We start from the raw sequence: 19,141 nt of genomic DNA on the forward strand, positions 1-19,141 counted from the left end.
TGCACAAAACAGGAAGAAAAAGGTTTTTTTTTAAAATTATTGAAGGCTAAAAAAAGGTTAAAACTTCATTGAATATCAAAAATTGAGAAGGTGAGTGATAGTGACAAATCAAAGGCCAAAACTGGTCAGGTCTGACTGACTGGCATTCCCCCAGCTGTAAAATCCATGAGGGCTAACATTTCTGGTGAAGCACCAGTCTAAAACACGATGGGGAGCTGCTTTCTTCCCCACACAAAAAAATATTTGCCTTGGTCTGTGTCTGACTGGATGGGCCCATATTAACCGAAAGCCCTTCATCCATAGGATTTGTCAGCAGTCGTTTGTTTTATAAATCTATCACACTCCAAACGCATTCTATTCCACTGCGGCCCTTAGACACAAATGCTGTAAGTTGCCACACAGAAGGCGGCAATGTTAGATGGGTCAATTGTCTAATTGCCAAAAGGCATGCAATGAACCAACTGCCCATGAACCAGCGACGCTTTCATTGAAAAGACCAAAGCTACCTGACAACATTGAGAACTGTCAGATGTGAACTAATGTATGAAGGATAGCTTCTTAAAATAATTACACAGCCAACGATTCCCCCAGAGGCACAAAATTTTCTTCAAGGAAAGAAAATACAGTATAATCAAAGAAAAATGTGATTTCCTCCATTTATGTCATAACATCTCACCATCAAACTAACTGCTTCTGTTTAGAGATAACTTGGTACTTTTAGACTCAACAAAACAGTCTGACCCGACTTTTGTAACCTTCTCAGTTAACTAATCATTTTAAAAAATGTATCTGGAACTCTGACAGTAAATCTTATCCACCTTGATTACGCAGAATCCATGTAGAATCACATCTTATTGTAACAAAATCTCATTTCAGTTACTGCAATCTACACTATGTTGAAAACAAACTCGGCTCAAATGACAGGCTAGATCCTGTAAATTTAAATGCATCGCCTCAGGGTACAGTAAACTGTGTGTTGTCTACCAACTGCAATTCTTTATTAGCTAGAATTTCCGACGTTCCCTCTAACACAATCGGAATTTTGCCAATCCATCATGCAAGCCAGTCTCCCATCCGTTGACTCTGTCTACACTTCCCGCTGCCTCGGCAAAGCGGCCAGCATAATTAAAGACCCCATGCACCCCAGACATTCTCTCTTCCAACTTCTTCCGTTGGGATAAAGATACAAAAAGGCTGAGGTCACATACTTACCAACTCAAGGACAGCTTCTTCCCTGCTGCCATCAGACTTTTGAATGGACCTACCTCACACTACTTTGATCTTTCTTTACAACTTAGCCATGACTGTAACGTTACATTCTGCACCCTCTCCTTCTCTATGAACAGTATGCTTTGTCTGTACAGCAGACAAGAAACAATACTTTTCATTGTATACTAATACAGCTGACAATAGTAAATCAAATCAACTGCAAGCAATTAAGTAGTTATCTAGAATCTGTTCCTTCATACTTTTTTTTAATACTTTATGGTTTTAATGTACAGTTGAAGGTTAGAAGTGAAATGAATCCTGGTCTTTGTTTCCAGAGTACTTATATCAGTTCATGCTACATATTGCACTGTATTCCATTGACAAATGGAATTCTCAACTAACCAGCATTTTTGATCAACTTGTACCCATTTCCCACGCACAGCAGATAATTGTGTGTTCAACCTTGTCATCATTTCATTTGTGTTTGGAGGCCCCTCATAAATCAAAGTCACTGACACCAATCAAAGCAGTTGTAGTTTTCATTTCAACACTTTTTTGCCACCCCAATATTGCCTCCATCAAGACAATCCTACAGTCTGAATGCGGCGATTCTTTCCTGGACTTCACTGAAAAGTGACTAGATCATTTCATTTGCACTGCAGGAAACCCGATGGAAGCTGTTGTCTCGAATGAAAATCTGTCAGCCCAGCCATGATGTTTGGCCAGAGTTACCCGGGACTTATCCCCACAAGACAGACAGGAAAGCCACACTCGTATTCCGATAGATAGAGCTCAGTCACTCTCCTGATTTACGACTACTGAGAAATTCAGATCAGGACACGCACGTTGGAAGCAGGGAGCTTTGGGTTTGACTTCACAGAGCACAGTAGCAGAGTGGTTAGAACTGGATGTTATCCAGAAACATGGGTTCAAAGCCCACCATGGTAGCTGGGGAATTTTCAATTCAGCCGATTAAACAAGTCTGGAACTAATAAGTCAATATCAGTCATGACAGCCATGAAACTAGCATTTGCCATAAAAACTGACCTCGTTCAAGAATGTCCTTTCAGGAAGGAAATCTGCTGTCCTAGATGTAGAATCCCTACAGTGCAGGATGCAGCCATTCAGCCCATTGACTTAGCACAGACCACAATCCCACCTAGTCCCTAATCCCTTAACCCCTCATATTTATCCTGCCAATCCCCCTAGCACTAGGTTTAATTTAGCATGGCCAATCGACCTAACCCCCATATCTTCAGACTGTGGGAGGAAACCCACGCAGACATGTGGAAAAAGTACGCAAACTCCACACAGGCAAAGAGTGACCCGAGGCTGGAATTGAACCCAGGTCTCCAGCATTGTGAGGCAGCAGCACTAACTACTGTGCTACTATGTTAGACCTGTGACTCCAGATCGAAAGCAAGCTGGTAGGTTTTTATTTGCTCTCAGAAATGGTTCAGCAAGGCTGGCACAGTGGCAAGTACTGGTGCCTCACAGCGACAGAGACCCATGTTCAATTCCAGCCTTGGTTAACTGTCTGGGTGAAGTTTGCACCTTCTCCTTGTATCTGTGTGGGTTTCCTCTGGGTGCTCTGGCTTCCTCCCACAGTCCAAAGATGTGCAGATTAGATGGATTAGCCATGGCAAATGCGCAGGGCTATGAGGTTAGTGTGGGGATGGCTCTGGGCAAGATGCTCTCAGAGAGTTGGTGCAGATCTGATGGGCTGAACGGCCTCCTTCTGCATTCAAGGTTCTATAGTTAACCATGCAGGATGATTCAGCCCAATAGATTAGTTGACTGCCTTAAACATTCGTTCACTCCAGCACTGTAGCTGCAGGATATACCGTCCACACTACTCCAGCTCACAATGGTGTTTCAAAACCTTCCAAACCCAAACTCATGACTTCTACCACTTTGAAAAACAAGGATTGCTGACACATGGAAACACCACAGCTTGCAAGTTCCATCCAAGGGCACACACCATCCTGACTTGGTAAAATATTGCCGTTCCTTCATCGTTGCCAGGTCCAAATCCTGGAACTCCTTCCCTTGATAACACCCTGGCTGCAACTACATCACATGGACTGCAGCAATTCAATAATGTAGCTTATCAACAATTTCTACGGCAGTTAGGATAGGAAATAAACGTTGACCTTGTCAGTGATGCCCACATCCCACGAATGATTGAATAAAAGTTCTACAGAGAATAGTCCATCAAATCTTGCATACTTTTTTACATTCCAACAAATGTAACATAACATGGTCGTAGATGCATTAGAAAGGAGATGACGACCATTCAGCCCCTCAAGCCTACTTTGCCATTCAACAAAGTCATGACTGATCCAATCATGGCTTCAGCTCCATTTACCTGCCAACCTGCCCCCACAAATACCCACACCCTACACTCCCTCCCCTCCCCGCATCTCCCCAACCACCAGTAACCCTTGGCTTCTTTGTTAGTCAAAAATCTCTCAAACAGAAGCTTGAATCATTTCCATGGCTCGAGCTCCAGGCAGAGTATTCCGAGGATTCGCAGAGAAGTAACTTCCCCTTATGTGTCTTAAGTGGAAGAGCTATTATCCCAAAACTATGTTCTAGATTCACCCATGAGAGAAACATCCTCTCAGCATCAACTGAACAATTTGTTTCCTGTAATATTTTCCCGTAAACTTACAGTACTAAAGTGTGGGAGGCAGTAAAATCTATACAGGCTTTCAGACGGCAGGTCACATGACCGACCGACATGCAATTTTTTTTAAAGTTTTGCAATAAAAGATCTTCATGAAACTTTCATCATTAAGTCAAACAGCAAATGCACACAAAACAATAACATTTTGGATGGTAAAATTTGTAGCCCACTATATTAGTCCATATGAATTAGATTGGGTTGCTTAGCCAGTTATTTAAACAGAAGTCTCTTCACAGAAGTCTGTTTGTGTTATTTAAGATTTTAAAATTAATGAGATATCACTGACAAGGCCAGTATTTATTGCACATCCTTTGAGAAGGTGATGATGAGCTGCCTTCTTGAACCACTGCAGTCCCCGAGGTGTAGGTACAACCACAGTTGGGGAGGGAGTTCCAGGATTTCGACCCAGTGACAGCGAAGGAACAGCAATACCTTTCCAAGTTGGGGTGGTGAGTGATTTGGGGGGGGGGGAACTCCAGGTGCTGGCATTCCCAGATAGCTGCTGCCTTTGTCCTTCAAGAGAATAGCAGTCAGGATTTAGAAGGTGCTGACTAAGGAGACTTGATGAGTTTATGCAGGACATCTTGGAGTTGGTCTACACTGCTGCCACTGTTACATCAGGGGTGGAGGGAGTGAACGTTTGTGGAAAGGTTAGCAAATAAATAGGGCTGCTTTGTCCTGGATGGCGTTGAGCTTCTCGATGTTGTTGGAGCTGCACTCATCCAAGCAAGTGGAGTGCATTTCATTGCACTCCCAACTTGTGCCTGGTAGATGGTGGACAGGCTTTGGGGAGTCAGTAAGTGAGATATTCACTGCGGGATTCCAGATCATCAGCAAACATCCCCACCTCTTGATGGAAGGCAGGTCGTTGGTGAAGCAGCTGAAGATGGTTGGGCCTAGGATGCTATCGTGAGGAACTCCTACAGTTATATCCTGGAACTGAAACAATAGACCACAAAACATCACAATCATCTTCATTTGATGACTCCAGATAGCAGAGGACTTTTCCCACTGATTACCATTAATGCCAATTTTGCTTGCACTCCTTGATGCCACAGCAAGGGCAGTCACTCTAACCTTAACTCTGGAGTTCACCTCTTCTGTTTGTGTTTGAACTAAGGCTGGAATGAGGTCCGGACCCAGACAGAACCTAAACAGAGTGCCACTGAGCAGCTGCTCAGCAAGTGCCATTACAAGACACTGTTGATGTCTTGTTCCATCACTTTACTTATGACCAAAAGTAAATTAATGGGATGGTAATTGGGGATTTCTCCTGTTTTTTGTAGATAGGACATCCCTGGGCAACTTTCCACATGGCTGACACATGGTTTTACATTCCAACAAATGTTCTATAACATGGTTGTGGGTGCATCAGAAAGGAGGAAGTGGCCAATCGGACCCTGAAGCCTACTTTGCCAATCAACAAGGTCATGGCTGATCTGACCATGGCCTCACCATTCTGTTCTGTGGGGATTCTATGATATGTCAATGGGTAAACCATATGGACTGATCAATATCATTGCTTTTCACTGTTGTGGGATGAAATAACAGGGTCATCAAGACAGTATTATAGGGTAGATCCAAAAATCACAGAATAATAGTTAGCCCATCATGCCAGTGCCAACTCTTTGAAAGAGATTTCTAATTCCTCTATCCTTTACAGACAGGTCTGGGAAATTTTCCCCTTCAAGTATTTATCCAATTCACCTCTGAATGTTATTAAATTAAATTTCTTTCACTCTTTCAGACATTCATCATAATAACCCACTGCGTACAACACCAGAAGCTATCTCAGCACGTGCTTCTGGTTCTTTGACCATTTAGCTGAAGCAAAGTCCTCCTGATACTAACTTTCCTGCTGCTGGAAACAGTCTCACCCTGTTTAGGCATTCAAATACCTTCAGGATTCTGAACACACAATCTCTCCTTAAAAACTCTGTTCCAAGGAGAAGAATCTCAGCTTCTCTAATCTCAAGATATCACTGAAGTTCTGTGTCTCTTGTATAACCCAATCGAATCTCCTCTGCATCCTCTCTACCCCTTCTCAACCTTCCCCCTTTCCAATGCCAAGAATTGAATAATATTTCATCTGGGTCCTCAGCAGTAATATGACGGTTTACAATAACTTGCTTGCTTTTTGTACAGCACTCTTCTATTTCTAAAGCTAAGGCAGCACGATGGCACAGTGGTTAGCAACTGGAGGAAACCCACACAGATATGGGGAAGAATTGCAGACTCCATACAGACAGTGCCCCAAGTCAGGAATCAAACCCAGGTCCCTGGTGCTGTGAGGCAGCAGTGCCAACCACGAGAACAAAGAAAATTACAGCACAGGAAAGGCCCTTTGGCCCTCCAAGCCTCCACGACCATGCTGCCCAACTGAAATAAAACTCCCTACCCTTCCAGGGACCAAATCCCTGCATTCCCATTTTATTCATGTATTTGTCAAGATGTCCCTCAAAACTCAGTATCATATCTACTTCCACAACCTCCCCTGGCAACGTGTTCCAGGCACCCATTACCCTCCGTGTAAAAAAAAACTTGCCTCATACCTCTCCTTTAAACCGTGCCCCTTGCACCTTAAACCTATGCCCCCTAGTAATTGACTCCTCCACCCTGGGAGAAAGCTTCTGACTATCCACTCTGTCCATGCCTTTCATAATCTTGTAGACTTCTATCAGGTCACCCCTCAACCACTGTGGTTCACGACAATTCTGCTTTGTTCTTTAGCCAACTGTGCCACCTTTGTGGGAGTATTTAGCAAGGCCAATGCACCTAGTGTACCCGACCAGGTGCCAGAGCGACTAGCAGATTCTCACAGTAACTTCATTGCAGTGTTAATGCAAGTCTACTTGTGACACAATAAATAAAGTTTAGACTTTATATACTTTCCAAACAGCTTTCTTGATTACCATGCATATTTGAAGATTTGTATGCATAGACTCCTCATCTCTGTGAAACCATACTATTGCTCTCCTCATTCTTCCCACCAAAATGCCTCACTGCTCTGTGTTAAATTGCATCTGCCATTTGTCTGACCATTTCACCAGGCTGTCCGCATTCTCCCAAGGTCAGCTGCTAATCTCATCACTGTTTATTATATTTGGGTTTATATCTACTTTGAAGTTAGGCTGTCTTCAGCTGAGACGAGATCATTAATAAGTATCACAAAGAGCACTGATCTATCAGCCCCTGAGAGTACCATTGAATATCTTCCTCCAGTCTGAGAAACTGCTTACTACAATTCTGCTTTCTGTTCTTTAGCCAATTTGCTATCCAAGCTGTAATTAAGCATCTAATCCATTGAGATTCAAATTTGCAGACAGATCTATTTGGCAGTATGTAACAAAACACATTTAAAAGTCCAGATGCCCAACATCAAGCACGCTACTTTCATGAATCCTCCCTGTTGCCTCATCAATAGAATTCAAGTTAGCAAAACAAGATTTGACATTTGGCAAATCTGCATTATATGTCATTTTTTAAAAAGTATCTTTTTCTGAAAATTACTTTGGTTCCAGACTCATTTCGCAAAGATTCATTGAACTATGGGATCCCTACAGTGCAGAAGGAGGCCGCTCTGCCCATTGATCCTGCACCAACTCTCTGACAGAGTATCTTACCCAAGTCCCTCTCCTCTGTCCTCTTCCTGTAACCCTACACATTTGCTATGGATAATCATCTAACCTACACATCTTGGGACAAGGCGGAAGCAAATTAATAGGGAATTCTGTGGATTGTTTGTTGAACTGATTAATTGATTTAAAGTGTTTCTTTTTAAAAAGAATGCGTCACAGTTTGATACGGCTCCTGCTCTGACCAAGGTCACAACAAAAATACAAAGGGTTTTGAATGTAGCCCAATCTATCACGCAAACCAGCCTCCCATCCATTGATTCCGTCTACACTTCCTGTTGCCTCAAAAGCAGCCAGCATAAACAAGGACCCCACGTACTCCAGGCATGCTCTGTTCCACCTTCTTCCATCAGGAAAAAGTCAAAGATCACACACCAATCGACTCAAGAACAGCTTGCTGCCCTCAGACTTTTGAGTGGACTGATGTTATATTAAGTTGATCTTTCCCCACACCCTAGCTGCGACTATAACACTACATTCTGCACCCTCTTCTTTCCCTCTCCCCTACGTGTTCTATGAATGGTATGCTTTGTACAGTGTGCAAGAAACAATACTATTCAAGTGGCACTTGCAATCCTGTATTCAAAATATTCCAGGAAATTAGTTAAAGGTGACCTGCCTTTCAAGAACCCTTGCTGCTTCTGCCCAAAGGGATAATTTCTGTCCAGATGTCGCGCTATTTCTTCCTTGATGATAGATTCAAGCTTTGTCTCCACTACAGAAGTTAAACTAACTGGCCTATAGTTAACCACCTTGTGTCTATCTCCTTTTTTAAACAGTGGTGTCACATTTGCTGACTTTCAATCCGCGGGAACCACCCCAGAGTCCAGCGAATTTTGGTAAATTACCACTTGTGCCTTGGCTATTTCTCCCACCATCTCTTTTAGGACCCTGGGATGCATTCCATCAGGGCCAGGAGACTTGTCTACCTCTCGCTCCTTTATCTTGCCCAACACTACCTCTTTCGTGACAATGATTGTTTCTGGGTCCTCACCTGCCGTAACTTCCTTGTCATCAATTTTTGGCACATTATGCGTGTCCTTCACTGGGAAGGCTGACAAAATACTAGTTCAATGCCTTGCCCATTTCCTTATTTCTGATGATTGAATCCCCCTTCTCATCCTCTAAAAGAACCAATGTTTACCTTAGCCACTCTTTTTCATTTTATATATTTTTAGAAATGTTTGCCATCTGTTTTCATATTCAGAGCTAGTTTACTCTCATAATCCATCTTGCTTTTCTTTATAGCTTTTTTCATGGCTTTGAAGACCTTTAAAGATTACCCAATCCTCTAGTTTCCCACTAATCTTTGCATTTTCTTGCAAGTTGATACCCTCTATTTCCTTAGGTATCCATGGCTGATTATGTTTGTCTACATTTCTTCCTTTTCACTGGCATATATTTTTGCTGAATGCTGTGAAAGATCACTTTGAAAATCCTCCACTGTTCCTCAATTGTCCCACCATAAAGTTTTTGTTCCCAGTCTACCTTAGCCAACTCCTCCCTCATCCCACTGTAGTCTCCTTTGTTTAAGCACAAGGCACTGGTATTGGATTTTACCTTCTCATCCTCCATCTGTATTTTAAATTCAACCATACTGTGAGATGATCTGAGATGATCCTTAATTGTGAGATCACTAATTATTGTCTCCTTACACAGGACCAAATCTAGGATAGCTTGCTCCCTCGTAGGTTCCATTACATAATGTTCAAGGAAACTATCGTGGATACATTCTATGAACTCCTCCTCAAGGCTGCCTTGACAGACCTGGTTTGATCAAATCAACATTAGTTAAAATCCCCCATGACAAAAAACAGGTAACTATAGGCCGGTTAGCTTAACTTCTATAGTGGGGAAAATGCTTGAATCTATCAAGGAAGTAGTAGTGAGACATCTAGATAGAAATTATCCCATTGGACAAAAACAGCATGGGCTCATAAAAGGCAGGCCATGTTTAACTAATTTGCTGGAATATTTTGAATATAGCTCAATTGTACATTTGTACATGACCCACTGTGATGTTATTATTTGCTGGCCTATAGACTACGCCTATCATCAATGACCTTCTCCCCCCTCATTATTTCCAATTTCCACCCAAATGGATTCAATCTTTTTTCCATAGATTCTATATCATCTCTCACTACTACCTGATGTCATCCTTCAATATCAGAGCAACACCAGCTCCCTTACCTTCCTGTCTGTCTTCCCAATAGTCTGATACCCTTGGATATTTAACTCTGCAATGGCCACCAAATCATACTCATTCATGATGATTTGCACCATCAACTCATTTTGAATGCATCCAGCATTTAGGCAAAGTGTCTCTATATTAGTTTTTATACCTTCTTTTTGAATCCTAACATCTTGATTAATAACATTTCCTGAGTCCTTCCTTTTAACATTTTTCGTAATTTTCCATGTAGATGAAAGCTCTTCCCCACATGGTAACCTGCTGCTTTGCTTCCCACTTCCCATAGTTTCACTGTTCCTTCCCCAATCCCCCCCACTCCGCACCTGCCAGCTTAAATTTTGGAGCTCACCACTGCTGCAAGCTGAGTTGCTATCAGTGATGGAAGTCAAAAAAGTATTGCTGCAACTTATAGGCCCTAATAGTCCAGTATTCAGATGGTCACATCCCAGAAAGTGTGTTGGGGGACCTCTACAAAGTCCCAAAGACTCCAGCGTTTGTTTGGCTTAGTTTACTTAGTTGACACAAAAAGTAGTTCCAGTTTCCGATAGACAATTTCCCCTGCATCCAAAACTCTCGCTAGTTACCCAGGAAAGGTTAGACCGAAAAAGCAACAACTGCTGGATAACTATCCACCTAACCCACCAGCCCTCACTGACAACCTCCCCACCCAACTTACCCCCCCCTCAGCCCTCCAACTATTCTCGCCCTCCAACTACCCAATTCCTTTTGAGCTTCTCAAGCCCCCACCTGACCGACTCCCCGAATCCTCCAGCACCTCCACCACCTCACTCACCCACCCTCTGACTCTCTTTCCCTAACTCCACCCACAACCCAGTTGCCACCCTTGGCACTCTGCACAACTGGCATCTTGCCAGTTGCCACACTACCCACTCGTTCACTAACACAGTCAAAAACTATTCAGAAGTCTCAAAGCTTTTGACCATGTTAGTAAAGAAAATGCAACACTTAGACCAATAACTTCCAAGGGAAGTTGGCTCTTCTGGACGATTGTTGGGTAAACCCTTTACATGGGAACCTCAGAGATTCCCCAGTGCATCATTGGGGTACCCACAAAAAGAGATGCTGAGAAGCCAGGAAGTTATGGCCATTAAGCTCAATTTTCCATGACCATCTTACCTCATGAAGAGGGACTCCCAAGAAGAGGAACACTCAGCATCTCTGAAGAGGCCAAGTCCTGAAGTCTGGCCTCAAAATGCAGAGGAAGTCCATGACGACTGTCACTCCTCAGAAGGTTCAACCCAGCATATCAAACCTGGTGTCTCAACGCAATTGCAGCATAACTTTTAGCCCTGACTAGGTAAGGATCCAGGGTTACCTTTGATCGGGCAACTGCATTGGAACTAGTCAATTACAGCTGGGTTTTCTGGTTGCTCAGGGATCTGCCATGCAAGGAAAGGCACTTCATTTGCATCCTGTCACTACATATCAATTCTCTTGTATACCTGCCCTTTTAATCACAGAAGACAAGGCATCATTTGAGCAGGATTGCTGGGCTGCCCGTTAGTAATAAGTGCTCTGTTGCCCTAAGGGATAAAAGGAACAGAAACCTCCAGATTGAGAAAATGCAACGGTGCTTTCCCCCTCTTTGAAGATATGACAAAATCAGCAATGTGCAGGCCATTACTAGACCGGTTAATATATTTTTCTAAGTCCTTGCCAAGTTGGCAACAAAAATAAAGCCCAAAGGTAATCCTAATGCTTCCTTTTCGCAATTAGGCCTTTCTGGAGCACACTCTGAATTAACTGCACCTGATACAGATGGAAGCTTTTAAAATAACTGCAATCAAATAATGAACAAAAGTCAAATTGAAATGTAAGACCGCAAAACAGCTGGGAGACAATTCCAACTTGGCACGAGAACAACGGCTTGGTGACCAACCCTATCAACGTATCTCCTGTATTCTCCAACATCTTGAAAGGGCAAGTGAAAGCAAATCCAATTGTTTCTGAACAGTCAGATCATTGAATGAGACAGACAAGTGGGAACCTCACCACTGCCTCTTCCAATTATAAGCAACCCAGTTAGCCGACAACTCTCCGTTTCCACATTAAACATGCTACTTGCTCCCACTGAATGTATGCGAGCAAAGAACAAAGAACAGTACAGCACAGGCCCTTCGGCCCTCCAAGCCTGTACCGATAATCAGGCCTGCCTAAACTAAAATCATGCGCACTTAAAATCGTATCCTTCCAATCCCATCCTCTTCAAGTATTTGTCTAGATGCCCCTTAAATGCCTTTATTGTCCCTGCTCCCACACCTCTGCAGGGAGCGCACACCAGACATTCACTACCCTCAGTGTAGAAAAAGAACTTGCCTCGCACATCTCTTCGAAATCGTCGTATCTTGATAGGCATATGGTCAAACGGGGAATAGAGGGATATAAGCAGTTGGTTTAGATTGGTAAATGTGATTGGTGCAGGCTTGGAGGGCCAAAGGGCCTGTTTCTGTGCTGTACTATTCTTTGCTCTTTTCCCCCCACGCACCTTAAACCCATGTCCCCTCGGAGTTGACTTTTCTACCCTAGGAAAAAATATCTGATTATCCACTCTGTCCATACCATTCTTAATCTTGTAAACCTCTAGCAGGTCGCCCCTCAACCTCCGTCGTTCCAGTGAGAACAAACCTTATTTATTCAACCTCTCTTCATAGTTACTACCCTCCAGGGCAGGCAATATCATGGTAAACCTCTCGTGTACCCTCTCCAGTGCATGCACATCCATCTGGTAGTGTGGCGACCAGAATTGTACACAATATTCCAAATGAGGCCTAAGGTTTTGTACAGTTGCAACGTGACCTGCCAATGTTTATACTCAACACAGTCACATTAAGGCTGTGACCTCCCACCAGCCGAATGTCAGATAATGAGCTGGACATGTGTAAGGGGGTTGGAGACCGTATCAGCCATGAATAATAGAGCAGGCTTAAGAGGCCAAATGTCCTACTCCTGTTCCTATTTCTTATGGTCTTATTAACCTTGATTTTCAATCCTACAACCCATGGTCTCTGCTGTTCGCCAAAAACCTCAAGGACTTTAAACAAATAGCTCATCATGATGCTGAGGCAACCGTGAAATAAATTTTGTGAGTTAAAAGTTAGTAAAAATTATATTCATTGTTTTTTTTTTAATTCTTTGACGGGATGTGAATGTTGCTGGCTGGGCCAGTGTTTATTACCCATCCCTGAAGGCATTTAAGAGTCAATTACATTACTTTGGGATCTGGAGTCACACAGACCAGGTAAGGACGGCCTTCGCTAAAGGACATTAGTGAAGCAGACAGATTTTTATGACAATGGTTTCATGGTCATCAGTAGACTTTTAATTCCAGATTTCTACCAAATGCAAATTTAACCATCTCCCATGGTGGGATTCAAATCCCAGCTCCCCAGAACAGTACCCTGGTTCTCTGGATTACTAGTCCAATGACAATACCAGCACGCTATTGCCTATCTGGTCACTGCGAGCATGGTCAACATTTATTGCCCATTCCCAATTGCCCTTGCCGCAGCTGTCCATTCAGCAGCAGCTTGGCGTGCTTGACTGGCTTACCTGAACAGTTTGACCTTTAACTTCATGGTTGCCATCACTGAGACTAGCTTTCAATTGGCAGATTTAAAAAAAAAATTAAAAAAATAAAAATTTTTAACTGAATTTAAATCATCCCAACTGCCATGATGAGATTTGAACCTGTTCCGCACTCCCTTCACCCCACATCATTAGCCTGGATCTCTGGATTAATAGCCCAGCCACAGCCACAAGCTCCCCCAAGGTCATTCAGTAAAGTGAAGAAGAAATATTCATCTGCTTGGGAAAGACAATGACTGGAATTCACTGGCCCCATTGGCAACGGGTTTCCCGGCAACTGGGAGCAAATTCAACGGGAATGCCCATCCACCGCGGCAAGACTGGAAAATCTCGCTGCCGGTGAACGGCACACCAACTCCCACCAACAAAGAGAAAAAAAACTGAGGAGAGGCCAGAGAGTCACGCCCAAAATCTTTCAAACAAAACTTAAAGATTTTGTGCAGCCCCAGTTTTACAGGAATATATAAAAAGTGTGTGGTCTTATCAAATAACAGGAAGAGAGAGTGTTTTACTGAAAAATAATACACTGTTTTATTGCATTATAATACTTCTGTATATGTTACATGTCAGTTCCTGAACACAGCCTGCTCTTGGAAGCAATTGCATTACGAGTGCATTGGCACAGATGGATTGGGTTTGCTACCATGTGGGGGGGTTGTGGGTGTGGGGAGAGTACTGCTTTTAAAAGGGATTACTGTTTATAAATGCAGCATTAAAAGTAGCATTAGGACACAAAACACCAAGGCGTTTTAATTGGCGCAACCATCCTTTCCACTCTGCAGAGACTTTTGTTCACAGAATTGGAGGGCTTTAATACAAACAGAGCAGAATGGGATCTGGGCAGAGAATGGAGGTGTACTAGGTAGGGAGAGAAACAGAAACTGATCCTCTTGCATAAATATAAAGCAGTAATTCTTGACACACATCCAGTCATAGTCCATTGTGTTCATGTATCGGTTACTCTGAAAGTGCCCTTGTTGATTCACAGGTTTCCATTCTCCCTTTCTAATAGCTTGCAACATACCTTCCAAACTTTATCTGCAGCTCTGAGGGGCAGGGGAGGGCAACTCTGTGTGTTTCTAAAACCATCTTTTGTGAGACTTCAAGTAATTTTTGTTTCCTGTGAGCTGGCAAAAAGCCAGATGTTTAAAGAGTTGCTGTACACAAAGGATTAGAAATTTCAGACAGCCAGACTGCTGGGTTTGAAAGCAGGCATCAGAATTTATTAACACTGACCAACTTATTTGGACATTGCACAGCAGGCTTGTGTCGGTTCAACACGTGGCGAATTGTCAGATGTTTGTGCTTTGAATCGAATTCTGCAATTGAGTGAACAAAGTAGAAAACCTTTTTCTTCAGGAGGCAAAGCTGACTAGAACACAACCTACTCCAAAGTAAAATCCAGTTTGACCTTTAACCTCATGAACTTGAACCAGGGTTCATTAAAGATGGTGCCCAGCTTTCCTGCTGCTACTGGAAAGCTAAAAATATCAACTCTGAACACATGCCTCAGTCCCTCGATCCTCTATCTGTTGATCTAGGATTACATTGCCAGGGCTGTCTACAATAAAGCAAACACGCCTGCAACACCACAGAGTGAAAATGGTTTATTTGGTTAAAGCATGACTGTTGTGTTATACTTAACTTCTCAAACAAAGTGGGTGGGGGGTGAAGGGAGATATGTTGCACGCTTCCTTCTGTGAAGAGACGAGGTTAAATTTAGTCTGAAGTCTGCAGGTCAAATTCGTTCGCAGGCTGTTGCAGACAGCGAACCCCTACATAGCATCATAGCCAATGCAGTCGTTGTGAAGTATGTGAATAAATATTTACTCCACTCTGATTCAAGACTGCCCAGACCTGCCAAAGCTCACGGAATTTGATGGGCACCCAGTCATGGAAAAGGGGAATTCCTGATATTACCTTTTATGTCAAAAACAAAAGAGGTGGAAGGGGAGAACTTTGGCAGCTTTTGCTTTGTTGCTACTGTCACAGAGACATCGAGGTGCAAAACAGCCAACAGATGAGGCAAATTCTCTTCATTACCCAAGATGTCACATACTTCCGTTTCAAGCTTTTTTTTAAAAAAAGAGGAGTACCGTGTCAAATCTGCAGGGCTTTATCCTTTAGGCTGCACATTTTTGTCCTTATGTCAACAAGGAGATGTTGTTGATAGTGGAAAGGATAACCAGCATCAATCCTATCTGTCCACTCTGGGCAGAGGTTTCGGTGAGGAGAGTGCGGCAGAGAAACCATTCCTCAGTGATCCAGGCTGCCACCTGCATTTGGCTTGCATTGCAGCCCGTGTGAGAAAAATTAACATTAATCTAAGAGATAAAGGGGGGCTCTGGCATGTGAGAACGCCGTGGCTTTTCTCACCAATTCTTAGTAAACCGTCAGAAGTATTCCAGCATTCGGTTTTAGGTGGGGGGTAATTTCAAATTGCAAACACTTTGGTGGTTTCAATGGAGTGCATGGCGACTGCCGAAATAGGGATGCCAACAGTGATTTCTGTCTATGCCTGGAGGTTTCATTACCCCTTGCCCTCACGCTCCAACACACCCCTCCTCATGGCATACTGCCTTCCTACACCAACCAGAAAGCAAGAGAACTCACTACCCAATTGGACGACGCACGACTGTCACCCAAACCGTCTCCCCTTCTCCCCCCCCCAATTTTCAATGTTTTCATGTCTGATAAAGAGAGACCGTAGAATCCCTACAGTGCAGGAGGCCATTCAGCCCATCGAGCCTGCACCGGCAACAATCCCACCCAGGCCCTATCCCCACATATCTACCCCGTTAATCCCCCTGACACCAAGGGACAATTTATCATGGTCAGTCCACATAACCTGCACATATTTGGACTGTGGGAGGAAACTGGAGGAGACCCACACAGACATGGAGAGAACATGCAAACTCGACCAGATGGGTTTTTCTGACAGTCAACAATGGTTTCATGGTAATCAGTAGATTCTTAATTCCAGATGTTTTTAAGAATTCAATTTAAATTCCACCATCTACCATAGTGAGATTCGAACGCAGGTCCCCGGAACACATCAGCTGAGTTGCGAGATTAATAGTCTAACAATAATACAACCAGCTCACTGCTTCCCGAAAAGTGATATGGAGATGCCAGCATTGGACTGGGGTGGACACAGTAAGAAGTCTCACAACACCAGGTTAAAGTCCAACAGGTTTATTTGGAATCACGAGCTCTCAGGGTGCTGCTCCTTCATCAGGTGAGTCTGAGGAAGGAGCAGTGGTCCGAAAGCTTGTGATTCCAAATAAACCTGTTTGAGACTTCTTACTGTCCCTAAGAGTGGACAATCCACCTCTGGAGTATTCTTTACTGCTTTAGTCTTGCCAGTAAATAAAAAGGTCGAGTTCTAAAATACTAAAATAAAAGTTGATCATGCCTGGGCTGGTGCGTCAGTTGAAAACAAAAATTAGATTCCTGGTAATTAATACTTTTAGTTTTATCAGGACTCTGGACATTGATGTGGATAAACCATTTACCATTTTTAAAACTAGATAGTTTAAGATCGGGGCTCTTTGTAACCTGAAACACTATATAAAATCCAGATTTTAAATTGCATTAGTAAGAAAAATAAAACACTTTCACATTCACACATGATGCAGCAGGATTATTGTGTATTGCAACCTGACTTGGTTCTCTCTTTCACAAACACCCCACATACCTTCAAAACCCAGTTCTGGATTGGGCAACCGATACCAAATCTAGCACAGGTCATATTGCATTATATCCCAACAGTGTTACAAAGCCCATCTTAACTAGGATTCTAACATTACCAGTAAAGCATATAATACAAATCCCCCCAGGCATGGCTTGACAGCACAGACTGAAGACAATAAGCAGGTCAACCAAGTGACAAGACCACCAAGGTGATCAACCTTCTCTCTCCTTCCTGGTGCATGGGTGGGAGTAACTCATCACGGTTGGAATTTTCCACGGAAAATGCTCTGGAATCTCTTCATGGCCGTATCTATGGCTTGCTTCCCAACTGGATTTGGCAACTCTGGTTTATGGAGCCAAGGATACTATTAGCGCTGCACAGTTTAGATGAAACAGTTCGTTAAAGTGTTTCCAGTCAGTCAGAATGAGATGATTTCAGAACTCAAGTGTGAAAACAACTGGAAATATCTAGGTTTGCACAGAAAGGTCTGGTTGGTTGGGCCAGTTAGAGGGTAACCATAATCCACAGAACAATGTCCCAGTACAAAGCACCACCCAAGTGGTCATGAATAAAAACAGAGGCAGAACAGGAAAAAAGCCCAAAGCATCCAAAACCGAAACCACAATCGGGGAAAGATTGGATGTTCGTTGGAGTCCCACTTGAAAATGGCCCATCACATCATCACTCTCAGTGGTTTACATCAACTGTCAGAATATTAAAACAGACTGGTTGAATTAAGTTTATGATTCTTTATCCAGTGTCTGTGGATCTGGATGACTTGTACCTGGCTCCAATCTGCTCCACAGCTCAGTCACATTCTTCTTCCCAAAGGCCCAGATTGGTATAAAGTCACCACCATATCTTTACAAGACAAGCAAGCAATTTACAAAAAATACCCATTGAATCCCTACTGTAGAGAAAGAGGCCATTCAGCCCATTAAGCCTGCACGGTCAACAATCCCACCCAGACCCTTTCCCCGCAACGCCATAACCCAATGTATTTACCTAGCTTGACCCCCTGACACTGAGATGCAATTTAGCATGGCCAATCAACCTAACCCACACATCTTTGGACTGATGGGGGAAACCGGAGTACCTGGAGGAAACCCACACAGACACAGGGTGAACGTGCAAACTCCACGCAATCAGCCAAGGCCAGAATTGAACCCAGGCCACTGGCACTGTGAAGAAGCTGTGTTAACTACTGTGTCACCCAAGGGCAAATTTCAAGTCAGCAAGTTGGGCTTTAGGAGCTCTTGTATCGCGATTGTGAAAACGCAGGAAATTCCACAACACTAAAAGATTAAACACAGTGGTGCAGTGCTTAGCACTGCTGCCTCACAGTGCCAGGGATCTGGGTTCAATTCCAACCTTGGGTCACTGTGTGTGGAGTTTGCACGTTCTCCCTGTGTCTGCGTGGGTTTCCTCCGGGTGCTCCGGTTTCCTCCTACATCCTATCAACGTGTGGGCCAGGTTGATTGGCCATGCTACATTGCTCCTTGTCAGGGGGATTAGTAGGGTAAATATCTGGGATTACGGATATGGCCTGGGTGGGATTGTGGTCAGTGCAGGCTTGATGGGCCAAATAGCCTCCTTCTGCACTGTAGATTCTATGAAGTTGGACAATGCATTATAGAATGCACTTATCATCCAGATTTGCATCTATGATCTCCTTGCAATGAGTTTACACCTACAATGCCCTCCCCTCCATGTGAGTTTATATTTATAATCCACCTTCACTTGAGTGCACCCCTACAATTTTCCATATGCCAAACTAACACCTTGTGCTGAATAATGTCGGGTAGAGCAAACAAAAAATAGACTGGGGCTTGGGCACAAATATTGTCAGCTAGGATTTAAATTCTTTCCTAAGGTGTTGACCTGCTTAAAATGAATGAGCTAAAGCTGCTATTAAAAGTGCGAAAAACAATACATACAAGCATGCTGAGTTTTTATACAATGATGCCAGTGCCAGGGATTGCTATCCTTTGCAAAGGCTTGGGACACAAAAGTTTTGAAAATATTTTAAGAGTTTTTCTACAACATGGTCACTAATTTGGTCACATTTCTACAACATGGTCACAATTTTGTCTTTTAAAAAGCGTTCAGTTACATGT

The 19,141-nt window shown here is 43.2% G+C and overlaps 1 protein-coding gene across 12 annotated transcripts in view; it reads right to left on the reverse strand.

Moving 5' to 3' along the window:
• The window catches only part of fhod3b (formin homology 2 domain containing 3b), a 560,180-nt gene that overhangs the window by 301,013 nt on the left and 240,026 nt on the right, over positions 1-19,141 (reverse strand). The window lies entirely within an intron of this gene.

The sequence above is a fragment of the Carcharhinus amblyrhynchos genome, chromosome 2, assembly GCF_965287045.1.
Source record: "Carcharhinus amblyrhynchos chromosome 2, sCarAmb.v2.hapA, whole genome shotgun sequence".
Classification (NCBI taxonomy): Eukaryota; Metazoa; Chordata; class Chondrichthyes; order Carcharhiniformes; family Carcharhinidae; genus Carcharhinus; species Carcharhinus amblyrhynchos.